This window comes from Aristolochia californica, unplaced genomic scaffold, assembly GCF_029961685.1.
Source record: "Aristolochia californica isolate CCGP_79_NKW_82.1479 unplaced genomic scaffold, dmAriCali1.0.hap1 SCAF_5, whole genome shotgun sequence".
Taxonomy (NCBI): Eukaryota; Viridiplantae; Streptophyta; class Magnoliopsida; order Piperales; family Aristolochiaceae; genus Aristolochia; species Aristolochia californica.
In genome coordinates this window covers 22,804,711-22,821,424 of record NW_027182214.1, presented here as the reverse complement: position 1 = coordinate 22,821,424, position 16,714 = coordinate 22,804,711, and the positions used below count along the sequence as shown (strand labels likewise).

General features: G+C 35.8%; 1 pseudogene; it reads right to left on the bottom strand.

Moving 5' to 3' along the window:
* Window positions 1–230: 230 nt before the first annotated feature.
* Window positions 231–728, bottom strand: LOC137965276 (uncharacterized; annotated as a pseudogene).
* Window positions 729–16,714: the final 15,986 nt, after the last annotated feature.

The following is a 16,714-nucleotide window of genomic DNA, read 5'->3' as shown; positions in this document are numbered from 1 at the left end:
CAGTCCACTGGACTACAAAACTAGAGCATCGAACCAGAGGAGCAAATTTTTTATTTTTTTTTTACTGTCTAAGATCGATCACAACACAATCACCTCACTTGGAGGTAGGGTATTTGAGTTTCCATTCCCGAACAGCAGCATCATTGCATTTTGGCAGCTGAGGAGCGGCATAGAGCCATGGAGACAATTACCACCATGGAATCTGGAGCAAGAACTTGCAGCTGCTGTCATCATAGCACCATTAGAGCAAATGCAACAGGTTGAGCAGGGCATGTCTGCTTCCTCCCCATCGAACCTGCGGAATCCTTTAAACCTCCCAAGCTTCTCTCTACCTCCAAAAATACCTGCCAAAATTCACTCCAGACAATGAACCTTGAACTGCATAAACGGTCAAGCGTGTCAGTGGGCAAATTTATCTTTGCTTTTCTGAGGACTTGGTGGAGGCCGTCAACACTAATGAAACCTCCTTCACCACTTTAATCTTGTGCGTCAAATGCCCTCCTATTTTGAGATTCCTGTTGTTCCAATTCATTTTCATCGTGCACGGAGATATGCAGGGCCAACGGCACCGTATAGTGGGATTCACAGCCAACAACCCAGAGGGGCCACCTGGGGCATTTCAAGAGCTGCCCAACCTTGCAGAAATTTAGGGATTCCAACAGACTAAGGAATCCAACCTCCACACTTGTTGGTATTCCATTCAGAGACATGCCTCCTCCTAGATCCATACAGCCATCAAACATGTTTGGAACACCTCGTCCACAGAGCAGTAGGTTCACAATTTCCTATGAAGCATGTCCAAAAGGAGCTGTAACCAATGGAAGGCTAGGGTCGTCCCTGTCTGCTTGGACTGACTCCAGTCCTCAAGAAAGTAAAGCAGAAATAAGAAACAACAGCACCCCCAAACGACTTTGGAAGATGGGAAGCACAAATTTAAGGGGATGAAAGGCCTCTGTTCTCAGAGTGACAACATTCACTCATAACGCTTTCTGTAAGTATGAAGCTGAGTCAATTTGAAGACCTGCCAAGGCCGTAACCTGTGTCTCAAGTGCTGCCTCTGCTGCCCTATTAATCTTCTTTGCGGGTAGTGCTGGATAAACTTCCATGGGAGTTGCAGCAACATTTGCAAAGAAACTCATCAGACTTTTCTCCTTCCTTGCCTGTGCAGGAATGCTTCCAAGCTCACTTGCTGCACAATGGCTATAACCAACCCCCTTGAACTGCACTCCTTTGAGCCACTTGCAAACTGGTAAAGATGCGTCCCCCATACGTTCAATGTATTGAGTCTGCCGGATCCATGTTAGGTTTAGAATCATGCAAACTCGTTCAAGAACCAGGATGACAGTTTTAGCCTCATGTGTATGCATCCACAGGACGAAAAGTGGCATTATCTCCACTCCCAGTAGACACTCACAGTGGATTGTTCCCGTCAAACCACCATCTGGACAGCTATACAATGTTTCAGATAATTCTCGGAAGGCCACTTTTGCTGCAAAAGATAGATTACTTGAAAGTGAAGACATCAAAGCTCCACCCTCCTTTTTTGAAGAAGCCAGTCTAGTACAACAGAGACAGAAGTCTCTTATTTCACTTTGGAGCAAGCTTTCAATGTTTTCAGCAATCAATGAGGAGTCTTTCTGGGGGAGGAGAGATTCTAGCACTAATTGACGTGGAAAATTTGGACTTTCTGGCACATTGATACTGGTCTTTGACAGGGATTTTGTTAATAGATCATTTGGAGAGAAATTGAAAACCACATTTGGCAAGTGGTGCGTCCCATCATGGGTCAAGATTGCATGAACCTTAGTGCGATCGCCACCTATGTCAGGTCCAAACATAATGCTGTATGGAGGCTCTCCACCAAAGTTCTTTTGATCCACATCACTGCTTAACAACTGCAAGTAGCCACCACCACAATCCAGCTGCTGCTCATGCTTGACAGAAAATTGAACGTCACCACTGCGGTTCCCATAAATAAGCTGTTTTGGAACATATGATTGAACACACTGCTCTGCTTGTGTGGCTTGCAAAAAACACGTCAACATCTGATCTCTTGGTAGTCGCACATGATCAACCCGTAGGATACCATTATCCATGGTATGGTAAGCTCCATTTCCAAATTGTATTCCCATATCACCAATAGTACTACTTGGAAGAGGGGATTGAACTTCCAAACTTCGTAGTTGCACAAGAAAACCATTCACTCCATTCTTCTGTCCATCGATGATTAGCTGAGCATAGAGAATAGCATGTGTTGAAACTTTACCCAAGCCACTGTGCTCATCAACAACGAAATATACCTTTGCCCAAAAAATTTTCAGCATCACATAAAACACAAATAAATATGGGACATGCACACTGGTCTCAGCAATTGAAAAATTAAAGAGCTTCACATTCTCAAGTGGACAACGAATAGACACACTGGTGCTGTGCGCAGCAGCAGAACAACCAAGCCACCAGAAAAAATTCTGAGGTCCCCAAAAAAAATAATTTAATGCAGCCCGGCATCCTCCCAAAAATTTGATCTCGACTTGCATAGACCCAAGCCAAAATTCCTGCATTTGGGCTCTGGTTCATGGCTTCCTGAAACAGAGAGCTTTCTTTCCCAATTTTCGAGCAGCGTTGCTACTGCTCAGCACCTTGGAGGCCCTTCAACCGCATGAAACCACCGATTTGAACTAAAAATAGATGTCGTTTCAAACTCTTACCCCAAATTTCGTTGGATATGGTTCCCTGTTGGGCTTTCGAGGGCAAGGTTGAGGCTAAGAATGAGAATCCGGAAGCCAGAGCCCACCGGATTTGTTTCCAATGGCGCCGACGGAGTCTCCTCCCTGTCCGGTGGCGAAAGGCAAACCTGCGCTGATGTGGCGAATTTGGCTGGGGCTCGTCGGCCCGTTCCGGCGGAATTTGTTCCCCATAAACTGTCCGTTCAGCCAGTGCCATGGTTTGCATCACCGGTGGAAGATGTATGGCTTCGTGGGAGACAGGGTGGGGAAAAACCCCTCCGATGTGCATGATTTGGGGTCACCGCCGTTTGATGTCCCGGTCGAAATAGTTGCCGGAAGATATTCCTTTTGCAGATTGGGATGGGGTTCCGATCGCTGTGAGTCATGTTGGTGAGCTTCCGGATTTGAGGTCTCCCCCAATCTGACCAACGCCGACGATGTGGTAGCCGAAAACCCCTCCAATTTTCCCAAATCATCGTCGTTGTTCATCTTTGAAATTCCGTGCGCGGAAATCTTAATTGGTGGTGACGCAAAGCCTCTCTACCCCCTTCGGATTTGAGATTGACCCCAAATCCTCTGCAGAGTCTTCGGCTGGTAGCAGGGATGAAGTGGTTACTTTGTCACCCGTTTTCCCATCAGAGACAGCTTCTCCAGCGAATGCCTCTCGATCCTCCATTGTTAGCCAATACTTCACCCAGGCATCACGCCATTTCTGTATCTCTTTCGCTGCGGAGCCATCTGTAGCCATTTCACGGACTTGTCTATGCATCACCAACCATGGGTCTTTATGCCCATCGTGTTCCCGCTCTGATACCAGTTGTTACGGTCCCGGACATGACACAAGGATTCTTTGGGATAATCTGGGATCTGCCACGGGTTACGGGTCTTCTAGGCATTACTGTAGGGATAGTAGGAAGACATGGGGAAGAAGAAGATCAATTGAGGATGAGAGAATACGTGGGTTTTTGAGGAAAACCCTAACCTTGAGATCAAGAAGGTGATCTCAAGCCTCTATATGCTAGATTTAACTTAATTCTAAATACTTCAATGCTTACCTTCATCAGTCATCTCAAGTCCCTATATAGGGAATTAGAGAAAACATGCCAAAGGCCACAAGTTCAAAAAAATACAAATAAACCCCTAATGAATTGAAATTGCAATTAAATCCCTAAGGATTTGAAATTGAAAATAAACCCCAATCTATCCTCTCTAGATTCTATGGAGTCTATAACAATCAGAGAGTGAAAACTCAAAGTTTTTATTTAAGAAAAAAGTCTACATCTAAAATGGAAAGTAAATACACAAATTTTGAGAGAGAAAATTCAAAAAATCTCCATAACTTTTAGGGACTGCAAACTCTTTTCATTTTTATACATTCAGTTTTGCAATGATCGTGAAAAAGGGAGGTGGGGGATTTTTAACTGAGTGTTGACTCCCAATCTATAAGTCATTTCTTACAAAAACATAGCTTGTTATGCATGATTGACTGATAAATCACTTTACAAATCATCTGCGATTGTTATGTAAGCTTTTTTTAAGTGGGCAAAATAATGGTTTTTTCAACTCGGGTAAATATCCCACCGCACGTTCGCTTGAGAATTTAACGAGCGTTTGTTGTTTGCCTTAAAAGGTTTGGATGCATAGGGCACTTGCATCTTTAAAATGTTTCAAGCATGCATATCCATATTTAAAACATGTTAGGATCAGTTAGAAATCTCTTTCTTATCAAATTCCAAGCCATTAGGGTTGAACTAGTGGAATTTCCCAAACTTGGACAACAAAACTTTTGTGTTCATTTGTGGTGTGTGAATAGATTTTTTTTACTTTCACTTGTTATTGTTTTTGATTTTTTCCATACATAAACTCTAAAAAATTTGTTTTGTTGTGATTTGTTTTGCCTTTATCTTCTTGTTTACGAGAGGAAAACACAAAGTTTTGATTTAAGAAAAAAGTGTACATCTAAAATGGAATGGAAATGCACAAATGTAGATAAAGATAATTCAAAAAAGTCTCTGTAACTTTTATAGGGATTTCAAACTCTTGTAGTTTTTATACATTTATTTTTTCAATGATCGGGAAATGGGTAAGGCGGGGGATTTTTAACTGAGTGTTGACTCAGGTAAATATCCCACCGCACGTTTACTTGAGAATTTAATGAGCGTTTGTTGAGCGCTTTAAAAGGTTTGGATCCATAGGGCATTTGCATCTTTAACATGTTTCAAGCATGCATTTCCATTTTTAAAACAAGTTAGGATCAGTTAGAAATCTCTTTCTTATCAAATTGCAAGCCATTATGGTTGAGCTAGTGGAATTTCCCAAACTTAGACAACAAAAATTTTGTGTTCGTTTGTGGTGTGTGAATAAATTTTCTTTACATACATTTTTTATTATTTTTAATTGTTTCCTTACATAAATTCTAAAATTTTCATTTTGTTGTCATCTGTTTTGCCTTTATCTCCTTGTTTACGAGAGAATACGAGAGTGAAAACTAACAGTTTTGATTTTAAAAAAAAGTTTAAATCTAAAATAGAATGGAAATGCACAAATTTAGAGAGAGATAATTCCAAAAAGTCTCTGTAACTTTTAGGGACTGCAAACTCTTTTAGTTTTTACACATAAGGTTTTGCAATGATCGGAAAAAGGGGGAGGCGGTGGATTTTTAACTAAGTGTTCACTCCTAATCCATAAGTCATTTCTTCAAAAAACATAGCCCGTTATGAATGATTGTCTGAGAAATCACTTTAGAAATCATCTGCGATTGTTAGGTCAGCTTTTTGTAAATGGACAAAATAATGGCTTGTTTGACTCGAGTAAATATCCCACCACACGTTCACTTGAGAATTTAATGAGCGTTTGTTATTCTCTTTAAAAGGGTTTGGATCCATAGGGCATTTGAATCTTTAACATGTTTCAAGCATGCATATCCATATTTAAAACATGTTAGGATCAGTTAGAAATATCTTTCTTATCAAATTCCTAGCCATTAGCGTTGAACTACTGGAATTTCAGGAACATGGACAACAAAAATTTTGTGTTTGTTTGTGGTGTGTGAATAAATTTCCTTTACTTACACTAGTTACTATTTCTAATTTTTCCCATATATAAACTCTAAATTTTTTATGTTATTGTGATCTGTTTTGCCTTTATCTCCTAGTTTACAAGAAAATCGGAGAGTGAAAACTCAAAGTTTTGATTTAAAAAGAAGTTTACAAATAAAATGGAATGGAAATGCACAAATGTAGAGAGAGATAATTCCAAAAATTCTTTGTAACTTTTAGGGACTGCAAAATCCTTTAATTTTTATACATTAGGTCTTGCAATGAAAGGGAAAAGGGTGAGGCGTGCGATTTTTAACTGAGTGTTGACTCCCAATCCATAAGTCATTTCTTACAAAAACATAGCCCATTACGCATGATTGGCTGATAAATGACTTTACAAATCATCTACGATTGTTAGGTAAACTTTTTTTAAATGGCCAAGATAATGACTTGTTTGACTCGGGTAAGTGGCACCACACGTTCACTTGAGAATTTAATGAGAGTTTGTTGTTCAGTTTAAAATGTTTGGATCCATAGGGCATTTGAATCTTTAACATGTTTCAAGCATGCATATCCATATTTAAAACATGTTAGGATCAGTTAGAAATCTCTTTCTTATCAAATTCCAAGCCATTAGGGTTGAACTAGTGGAATTTCCCAAACTTGGACAACAAAATTTTGTGTTCGTTTGTGGTGTGTGAATAAATTTTCTTTACTCACATTTTTTATTGTTTTTAATTTTTTCCATACATAAACTCTAAATTTTCATTTTTTTGTGATCTGTTTATTCTTTATCTTCTAGTTTACGAGAGAATGTTTTGATTTAAGAAAAAAATGTACATCTAAAATGGAATGGAAGTGCACAAATGTAGAGAGAGATAATTTAAAAAAGTCTCTTCAACTTTTGAGGGATTGCAAACTCTTTTAGTTTTTATATATTAGGTTTTGAGATGATCGGGAATAGTGAGGGGCAGTGGATTTTTAACAGTGTTGACTCCCAATCTATAAGTCATTTCTTACAAAAATATAGCCCATTATGCATGATTGACCGATAAATCACTTTAAAAATCATCTACGATTGTTCGCTCAACTTTTTGTTAATGGGCAAATTAATGGTTTGTTTGACTCGAGTAAATATCCCACCGTCCGTTCACTTGAGAATTTAAAGAGAATTTGTTGTTCGCTTTAAAAGGTTTGGATCAATAGGGCATTTGAATCTTTAACATGTTTCAAGGATGCATATCCATATTTAAAACACGTTAGGATCATTTAGAAATCTTTTTCTTATCAAATTCAAAGCCATTAAGGTTGAACTAGAGGAATTTCGTAAACTTGGAAACCAAAACTTTTGTGTTCGTATGTGGTGTGTGAATAAATTTTCTTTACTTACATTTATTATTGTTTTTATTTTTTTCCATACAAAAACTCTAAAATTTTCATTTTGTTGTGATCTGTTTCGCCTTTATCTTCTTGTTTACGAGAGAATCGAAAAGTGAACACTCAAAGTTTTGATTTAACAAAAAACGTGTACATATAAAATGGAATGAAAATGCACAAAGGTGGAGATAGTTAATTCCTAAAAGTCTCTGTAACTTTTAGGGACTGCAAACTCTTTTGGTTTTTATACATTAGGTTTTGCAATGATTGGGAAAAGGGGGAAGCGGTTGATTTTTAACTGAGTGTTGACCCGATTTCCATAAGTCATTTCTTTCAAAAACATTGCCCGTTACCCATGATTGACCAATAAATCACTTTACAAATCATTTGCAATTGTTAGGTCATCTCTTTATAAATGGGCAAAATAATGGCTTGTTTAACTCAGTAAATATCCCACTGCACGTTCACTTGAGAATTTAGTGAGAGTTTGTTGTTCGTTTTAAAAGGTTTGAATCCATAGGTCATTTCAATCTTTAACATGTTTCAAGTATGCATATCCATATTAAAAACATGTTCGGATCAATTAGAAATCTCTTTCTTATCAAATTGCAGGCAATTAGGGTAGAACTAGAGGAATTTCCTAAACTTGGACAATAGAACTTTTATGTTCCTTTGTCGTGTGTGAGTAAATTTTCTTTTCTTACATTTTTTATTGTTTTTTTTTCATACATAAACTCTAAAATTTTCTTTCTGTTGTGATCTATTATGCCTTTATCTTTTTGTTCACGTGAGAATCGGAAAGTGAAAACTCAAATTTTGATTTAAGAAAAATATGTACATTTAAGAAGGAATGGAAATGCACAAATGTAGAGAGAGATAATTCCTAAGAGTCTCTGTGACTTTTAGGGACTGCAAACTCTGTTAGTTTTTATACATTAGGTTTTGCAATGATCGCAAAAAAGGGGAGGCGAGGGATTTTTAACTGAGTGTTGACTCCCAATCCATAAGTCATTTCTTACAAAAGCATAGCCCGTTACGCATGATTGACCGATAAATCACTTTACAAATCATTTGCGATTGTTAGGTCAGCTTTTTGTAAATGGGCAAAATAATGGCTTGTGTGACTCGGGTAAATATCCCACTGCACGTTCTCAGGAGAATTTAATGAGTGTTTGTTGTTCACTTTAAAAGGTTTAGATCCATAGGGCATTTGCATCTTTAACAGGTTTCTAGCATGCATATCCATATCTAAAATATGTTAGGATCAGTTAGAAATCTCTTTCATATCAAATTCCAAGCCATTAGGGTTGAACTAGTGGAATTTCCAAAACTTGGACAATAAAAATTTTGTGTTTGTTTGTGGTGAGTGAATAAATTTTATTTACTTACACTTGTTATTGTTTTTAATTTGTTCCATACATAAACTCTAAATTTTCATTTTGTTGTGATATGTTTTGCCTTTATCTTCTTGTTCACGAGAGAAGCGAAGAGTGAAAACTCAAAGTTTATATTTAAGAAAAAAGTGTACATCTAAAAAGGAATGGAAATGCACAAATGTAGAGAGAGATAATTCCAAAAAGTCTCTTTAACTTTTAGGGAATGCAAACGCTTTAAGTTTTTATACATTAGGTTTTGCAATGATCGGGAAAAGAGGGAGGCGGGGGATTTTTAACTGAGTGTGGACTCCCAAGCCATAAGTCATTTCTTACAAAACCATAGCCCGTTACGCAAGATTGACTGATAAATCGTTTTACAAATCATCTGCGATTGTTAGCTCAGCTTTTTGAAAATGGGCAAAATAATGGTTTGTTTGACTCGGGTGAATATCCCACCTCACATTCACTTGTGAATTGAATGAGCATTTGTTGTTCACTTTAAAAGGTTTGGATCCATAGGGCATTTGCATCTTTAACATGTTTCAAGCATGCATATTCATATTTAAAACATGTTAGGATCAGTTAGAAATCTCCATTATGGTTGAACTAGTGGAATTTCGCAAACTTGGACAACAAAACTTTTGTGTTCGTTTGAGGTGTGTGAATAAATTTTCTTTACTTACACTTGTTATTGTTTTTAATTTTTCCATAAATAAACTCTAAAATTTTAATTTTTTTGTGATCTGTTTTATCTTTATATTCTTATTTACGAGAGAATCGGAGAGTGAAAACTCAAAGCTTTGATTCAAGAAAAACGTGTACATCTAAAATGGAATGGAAATGCACAAATGTAGAGAGAGATAATTCCGAAAAGTGTCTGTAACTGTTAGGGACTGCAAACTCATTTAGTTTTTATACATTAGCTTTTGCCATGATAGGGAAAAGGGCGATGTGGGGGATTTTTAACTTAGTGTTGACTCCCAGTCCATAAGTCATTTCTTACAAAATCATAGCCCATTACGGATGATTGGCTGATAAATCACTTTAAAAATCATCTGCGATTGTTAGGTCAGCTTTTTGTAAATGGCCAAAATAATGACTTGTTTGACCTGGATAAATATCCCACCGTACGTTCACTTGAGAATTGAATGAGCGTTTGTTGTTTGCTTTAAAATTTTTGGATCCATTGGGCATTTGCATCTTTAACATGTTTCAAGCATGCATATCCATATTTAAAACATGTTAGGATCAGTTAGAAAACTCTTTCTTATCAAATTCCAAGCCATTAGGGTTGAACAAGTGGAATTTCCCAAACTTGGACAAAAAACTTTTGTGTTCGTTTGTGGTGTGTGAATAAATTTTCTTTACAAAAATTTGTTATTGTTTTTAATTTTTTCCTTACATAAACTCTAAATTTTCATTTTGTTGTGATCTATTTAGCCTTTATCTTCTAGTTTACGAGAGAATCAGAGAGTGAAAACACAATGTTTTGATTTAAGAAAAAAGTGTACATCTAAAATGGAATGGAAATGCACAAATGTAGAGAGAGATAATTCCAAAAAGTCTCTTTAACTTTTAGGGATTCTCTGTATGTTTTAGGGACTGCAAACTCTTTTAGTTTTAATACATTAGGTTTCGCAATGGTCGGGAAATGGGGAGGCAGGGGATTTTTACATGAGTGTTGACTTCCAATCAATCCATAAGTCATTTCTTACAAAAACATAGCCCGTTATGCATGATTGACCGATATATCACTATATAAATCATCTGCGATTGTTAGGTCATCTTTTTGTAAGAGGGAAAAAAATGGCTTGTTTGACTTGGGTAAATATCCCACTACACGTTCCCTTGAGAATTTAATGAGCATTTTTTGTTTACTTTAAAAGGTTTGGATCCATATGGCATTTGCATCTTTAACGTATTTCATGCATGCATATCCATATTTAAAACATGTTAGGATCAGATAGAAATCTCTTTCTTATCAAATTCCAAGCGTTTAAGGTTGAACAAGTCGAATTTCCCAATCTTGGACAACAAAACTTTTCTGTTCGTTTGTGTTGTGTGAATAAATTTTCTTTACTTACACTTGTTATTTTTTTCAATTTTTTCCATACATAAACTCTAAAATTTTTATTTTGTTGTTATCTGCTTTGCCTTTATCTTCTTGTTTATGAAAGAATCGGAGAGTGAAAACTCTAAGTTTTGATTTAAGAAAAAAGAGTACATCTAAAATGGAATCGAAAAGCACAAATTTAGAGAACGATAATTCCATAAAGTTTCTGTAACTTTTTGGCACACCAAACTCTTTTAGTTTTTATTCATTAGGTTTTGCAATGATCAGGAAAAGGGGAGGTGGGGGATTTTTAACTGAATGTTGACTCTACATCCATAAGTCATTTCTTTCAAAAACATAGCTCGTTACGCAAGATTGACCGATAAATCACTTTACAAATCATCGGCGATTTTTAGCTCAGGTTTTTGTAAATGGGAAAAATAATGGCTTGTTTGACTCGGGTAAATATTCCACCGCACGTTCACTTGAAAATTTAATGAGCGTTTGTTGTTTACTTTAAACGGTTTAGATCCAGAGGGCATTTGCATCTTTAACATGTTTCAAGCATGCATATCCATATTTAAAACATGTTAGGATCTGTTTGAAATCTCTTTCTTATCAAATTGCAAGGCATTAGGGTTGAACTAGTGGAATTTCCCAAACGTGGATAACAAAACTTTTGTGTTTGTTTGTGGCGTGTGAATAAATTTTCTTTACTTCACTTGTTATTGTTTTTAATTTTTTCCATATGTAAAATCAAAAATTTTCTTTTTGTTTTTATTTGTTTTGCCTTTATCTTCTTTTTTACGAGAGAATCGGAGAGTGAAAACTCAAAGTTTTGAATTAAGAAAAAAATGTACATCTAAAATGGAATGGAAATGCACAAATGTAGAGAGAGATAATTCCAAAAAGTCTCTGTAACATTTAGGGACTGCAAACTCTTTTAGTTTTTATACATTAGGTTTTACAATGATCGAAAAAAGGTGGAGGCGGGGGATTTTTAACTGAGTGTTGACTCGCAAGACATAAGTCATTTCTTACAAAAACATAGCCCGCCTGTTACGTATGATTGACCAATAAATCACTTTACAAATCATCTGCAATTTTTAGGTCAGATTTTTGTAAATGGGCTAAATAATGGCTTGTTTGACTCGAGTAAATATCCCACTGCACGTTCACTTGAGAATTTAATGAGCGTTTGTTGTTTGATTTAAAGGTTTGGATCCATAGGGTATTTGCATCTTTAACATGTTTCATTCATGAATATCCATATTTAAAACATGTTAAGATCATTTAGAAATCTCTTTCTTATCACATTCAAAGCCATTAGGTGTTATGGACTCAATAACACTGAGTCATCTACTTTACTTTTATTATTTATGTTGCTTTTAATTTCGAATTTTATTGATTTGTAATAAGACTTAAAGATAGGGGTAGAAATGTAACCCTCACCTATGTTGATGTTAATTACCCTATTTAAGGGTAAGGATGGAGAAATAAAGCAAGTTCGGAATGAGCATAAACTAGGGTAATTTAGGTTCCTTCTAGGCTCCCTATTCTAGGGTTCTTGGCGTGAACTCTCTTGGGGGTTTGCTGCATCCATTGGGGAGTCTTTCAGGAGATCTTGGGAGGAAAAGGACGAGGAATTACCTTTCTCTTCCGAGCTGCAAGAGATGATCATCTCTTTCACGAAAATTCTAGATAGGGAGAAGGGTTGGCATGAGCTAACCAAGAAGGAGGACGAATTCTGGTTGCTGGATTGGTGTTGACGTCAAGAGGTATTTGCTAATCTTATTCCAAGCATTGAGATTAGATTTATGTTTCTCTTTTACATAAGGAACCAATGCTGCATGAAATTGGAAACCCTACCTTGACGTGAGCCATAAGAAAGGGGGTTCCACGTTGGGGCCTCAAGGAGATTCCTTGACTAGCTGGGTTCGTTCATAATTAAGAAAAGGAAACTCCTTTTCAAGGGGAATGAATTCAGTAAAGGGATAGGGGTTGTTCTTGAGTCATTATAGCAAGTAAAACCCTCTTGATGTGAATCATAAAAGAGGGGTTTCATATGTGAGTGCTTAAACAGTCCTTTAACTTGCTGGTTGCATCTATAATTGAAAAAAGGAAAATCCTTTTCAATCCTAATATGAAAGGAGAAGTATAAGAGAGTTGTTTTCACAAAAATGTGATAAGAAACCCTCAAACAGTGCTGGATTCATATTCAACTTGCCAAGTTATTAGATCCATGGCTAGGGACAGTAACTACTTGGTATCAAAGCAAGGTAACCCGGTAGAGAGAAGCACCAATGAATACTTTGAATTGCTTGAAAGAAAATTTGATACTGTCCTAGAGAGGTTCTCAAAAATTGATATCGATATGGAGACCTTGAAGGGAAGGATGGATAGCATGGAGAATGGTCTAACTACTGGCACGAAATTTGCTGCATTGGAGGAGAAGTTCAATCTCAGTTTGGAAACCTTGAAAGGAAGGATGGATAGCATGGAGACTGGTTTGAGCACTGGCAAGAACCCAATTTCGGGAGACCATTCGCAGTTCACAAGGGGAGATCTGTTTTGCCTTTATATTCTTGTATACGAGAGAATCAGAGAGTGAAAACTCAAAGTTTTGATTTAAGAAAAACATGTACATCGAAAATGGTATGGAAATGCACAAATGTAGAGAGAGATAATTCCAAAATGTCTCTGTAAATTTTAGGGAGTGAAAACTCAAAGTTTTGATTTAAGAAAAACGTGTACATCGAAAATGGTATGGAAATACACAAATGTAGAGATAGATAATTCCAAAATGTCTCTGTAAATTTTAGGGAATGCAAAATCTTTTAGTTTTTATACATTAGGTTTTACAATGATAAGGAAAAGGGGGAGGCAGGGGATTTTTAACTGAGTGTTGACACCCAAACAATCCATAAGTCATTTCTTACAAAAACATAGCCTGTTACGCATGATTGACCGATAAATCACTTTAAAAATCATCTGCGATTTTTAGGTCAGCTTTTTTAATGGCAAAAGAATGGCTTGTTTGACTCAGTTAAATATCCCACCGCACGTTCACTTGTGAGTTTAATGAGCGTTTTTTGTTCACTTTAAAAGGTTTGGTTCCATAGGGCATTTTTATCTTTAACATGTTTCAAGAATGCAGATCCACATTTAAAACTTTTTAGGATCAATTAGAAATCACGTTCTTATCAAATTCCAAGCCATTATAGTAGAACTAGTAGAACTTCCCTAAACTTGGATAACAAAACTTTTGTGTTCGTATGTGGTGTGTGAATAAATTTTATTTACTTACACTTGTTATTGTTTATTATTTTTTCCATACATAAACTCTAAAATTTTCATTTTGTTGTGATCTATTTTGCCTTTTTCTTCTTGTTTACGAGAGAATCGGAGAGTGAAAACTCAAAGTTTTGATTTAAGAAAAAAATGTACATTTAAAATGGAAAGGAAATGCCCAAATCTAGAGAGAGAAAGTTCCAAAAGTCTCTGTAACTTTTAGGGACTACAAACTCTTTAAGTTTTTATACATTAGGTTTTGCATTGATCGGGAAAAGGGGGAGGTGAGGGATTTTTAACTGTGTAATGACTCCCAATCCATAAGTCATTTCTTACAAAAACATAGCCTGGTACGAATGATTGACCGATAAATCACATTACAAATCATCTGCGATTGTTGGGTCATCATTTTGTAAGTGGGCAAAATAATGGCTTATTTGACTTGGGTAAATATCCCACTCCAAATTCACATGAGAATTTAATGAGCGTTTGTTGTTCACTTCAAAAGGTTTGAATCCTTAGGGCATTTGCATCTTTAACAACTTTCAAGCAAGCATATCCATTTTTAAAACATGTTAGGATCAGTTAGAAATCTCTTTCTTATCAAATTCCATGCCATTAGGATTGAACTATTGGAATTTCCCATACTTGGACAACAAAACTTTTGTTTTCGTTTGTGGTTTGTGAATAAATTTTCTTTACTGTCATTTGTTATTGTTCTTAATTTTTTCCATACATGAACTCTAAAATTTTCGTTTTGTTGTGATCTGTTTTTGCCTTTTATTCTTTCTTGATGTAAGAATCGGAGAGTGAAAAATCAAAGTTTAAATTTAAAAAAAAGTGTACATCTAAAATGGAATAAAAATGCACAAATTTAGAGAGAGATAATTCCAAAAAGTCTCTGTAACTTTTAGGGACTGCAAACTCTTTTAGTTTTTATACATTAGGTTTTGCAATGATCGGGAAAAGGGGGAGGCGTGGGATTTTTTACTAAGTGTTGACTCCCAATCAATCCATTAGTCATTTCTTAAAAAAACATAGCTCGTTACACATGATTAACCGATAAATCACTTTATAAATCATCTGCGATTGTTAGCTCAGTATTTTATAATAGGGCAAAATAATGGCTTGAATGACTTGGCTAAATATCCCCCCACACGTTCACTTGAGAATTTAATGAGCGTTTGTTGTTTGCTTTAAAAGGATTGGATAGTTCAGGCATTTTCATCTTTCACATGTTTCAAGCTTGCATATCCAAATTTAAAACATGTTAGGAACAATTAGAAATCTCATTCTTATCAAATTCCAAGCCATTTGGGTTACACTAGTGGATTTTCCCAAAATTGGACAACAAAACTTTTGTGTTCGTTTGTGTTGTTTGAATAAATTTTATTTACCTACAATTGTTGTTGTTTTTAATTTTTTCCATACATAAACTCTAAAATTTTCATTTTGTTGTGATCTGTTTTGCCTTTATATTCTTGTTTACGAGAGAATCGGAGAGTGAAAACTCATAGTTTTGAATTAGGAAAAACATGTACAACTAAAATGGAATGGAAATGCACAAATGTAGAGAGAGATAATTCCAAAACGTTTATATAATATTTAGGGATTGCAAGCTCTTTTAGTTTTTATACATTAGCTTTTGCGATGATTGGGAAAAGGGGGAGGCTGCTGATTTTTAATTGAGTGTTGACTCCCAATCAATCCATAAGTACTTTCTTACAAAAACATAGCCAGTTATGCATGATTGATTGATAAATCACTTTAAAAATGATATGCGATTGTTAGGTCAGGTTTTTTTAAATGGGCAAACTAATGGCTTGTTTGACTAGGGTAAATATCTCACCGCACGTTCACTTGAGAATTTAATGAGCGTTTGTTGTGCGCTTTAAATGGTTTGGATCCATAGGGCATTTGCATCTTTAACATGTTTCAAACATGCATATCCATATTTAAAACATGTTAGGATCAGTTAGAAATCTCTTTGTTATAATATTCCAAGCCATTAGGGGTAAACTAGAGGAATTTCCCAAACGTGGACAACAAAACTTTTGTGTTCATTTGTGGTGTGTGAATATATTTTCTATACATACATTTGTTATTTTTTTAAATTTTTTCCATACTTAAATTCTAAAATTTTCATTTTGTTGTAATCTATTTTGCCTTTATCTTCTTATTTACGAGAGAATCGAAGAGTGAAAACTCAAAGTTTATGTTTAAGAAAAAAGTGTACATCTAAAATGGAATGGAAATACACAAATGTAGAGAAAGATATTTCCAAAAAGTCTCTATAAATTTTAGGGACTGCAAACCCTTTTAGTTTTTATACACTCGGGTTCGCAAAGATTGGGAAATGGGGGAGGCTGTGGATTTTTAACTGAGTGTTGACATCTGATCCTTAAGTCCTTTCTTAAAACCACATTGCCCGTTACACATGATTGACCGATAAATCACTTTATAAATAATTTGCAGTTGTTAGCTCTGCTTTTTGTAAATGGGAAAAATAATGGCTTGATTGACTCGGGTAAATATCCCACCGCAAGTTCACTTGAGAATTTAATGAGCATTTGTTGTTCACTTTAAAAGGTTTGGATCCATAGGGCATTTGCATCTTTGACATGTTTCATGCATGCATATCCATATTTAAAAAATGTTAGGATCAATTTGAAATCTCTTTCTTATCAAATTCAAAGCTAGTAGGGTTGAACTAGTGGAATTTCCCAAACTTGGACAAAAAAACTTTTGTGTTCGTTTGAGGTGTGTGAATGAATTTTATTTACTTAAACTTGTTATTTTTTTAATTTATTCCACAAATAAACTATAAAATTTTCAATTTGTTGTTATCAGTTT